We start from the raw sequence: 1,420 nt of genomic DNA, 5'->3' as shown, positions 1-1,420 counted from the left end.
CCTTGAGGGCGAGATACTCTCGGTAGCTTGCCGGACTCTCCGAGACGGGCGGAGGAATCGAACTTGGGTCGGCCATGTTGGCTGCGTGCAAGGCAAATGCCCTACTGCTGTGCTATCGCTCCAGCCCATCCATTTAATACTCTTATGAAAATATATCATAAGAAGGAAGTTTTTAAAAACAATATCAACGGAGTAAGCAATGTATCTTTCTTGGCCAATTTATAATGAGCACATTCTTGAAATATAACTTTGCTTACCAAACCAAAAACAAAACAAAAAAAAAATGGCAATTGCAGGCCAGAGAGACAGTACAGGTAGATGAAGGCATTTTCCTTTCATGCTGCTGATGCTGGTTCCAACATTGTAGGACTGGAACCCAATCAGGGAAATGCTGTAACTTTGTATCTCATGGTTATTCAACATACTCTAAAAAGAAAAGTTATATTGCATATTGAGGTATAGTTGACCATTAAAAATGATATTTATATTAAGTTGTCTGAGCTGGAGCAATAGCACAGCGGGTAAGGCATTTGCCTTGCATAGAGCCAACATGGCCGACCCAGGTTCGATTCCTCCGCCCCTCTCGGAGAGCCCGGCAAGCTACCGAGAGTATCTTGCCCGCACGGCAAAGCCTGGCAAGCTACCCTGACGTTTTGATATGCCAAACACTGTAACAATTATCATGATGGGCTAGCTCGAGCACAACGATGAACAACGGGAGGACAGTGACAGTGACAGTGATTAATTTATCTAATGATGCTTATCTTATCCATCCTCTGCACTGCATGCCTCCCTAAGCACTGCCAGAAGTGACCCCTGAACAGAGAGCCTTTGAGCATCACTGGGTGTGATCAAACTGCTCCCCCCACCAGAAGCTAACTCTAAGAACTTAATATGGTCATCATTATTTTACAATATTCATGTATACGAAAGCGTCATTAGATAACAATATAAATGTCATTTTTAATTGCCAACTATACCTCAATATGCAATGTCACTTTTCTTTTTAGAAAATGTTGAATCACCATGAGATACAAAGTTACAGCATTTCCCTGATTGGGTTCCTGTCCTACAATGTTTGAGCACCCATCCTTTCACCAGTATCCACTTTCCTCCACTGATGTCCCCAGTTTCCCTCCCACCCACTAGGCTGTCTCTGTGGCAGACATTTTTCTTTTTTCCTTTTAAGTACTGTGTTTTGCAGTATTGTTAAGGAAAGGGTATCAAGCATATGACTTTACCTCCTTTCAGATTCTTGTCCAGAGTGATCACTTTCCACCATCATTGTCATAGTGGTCTATTTTCTGACCTTACCTGAAAATATGGAATGCTTCAGAAATTTGCATATCATCCTTGTGCAGGGGTCGTACTAATCTTCTCTGCATTGTTCCTATTTTTAACATATGTGCTGCTACAGCAA

At 42.0% G+C, this 1,420-nt stretch overlaps 1 non-coding gene across 1 annotated transcript; it reads right to left on the bottom strand.

Annotated features, from left to right (window-relative positions):
* Positions 1 to 1,316: 1,316 nt before the first annotated feature.
* LOC130028495 (U6 spliceosomal RNA) lies at positions 1,317 to 1,420 on the bottom strand. Its single transcript, XR_008793219.1, has one exon. It is a non-coding gene; the product is annotated as a U6 spliceosomal RNA (small nuclear RNA).

The sequence above is a fragment of the Sorex fumeus genome, unplaced genomic scaffold (assembly GCF_029834395.1).
Source record: "Sorex fumeus unplaced genomic scaffold, SorFum_2.1 ptg000039l, whole genome shotgun sequence".
Classification (NCBI taxonomy): domain Eukaryota; kingdom Metazoa; phylum Chordata; class Mammalia; order Eulipotyphla; family Soricidae; genus Sorex; species Sorex fumeus.
This window is presented reverse-complemented; position numbering and strand designations above follow the sequence as displayed.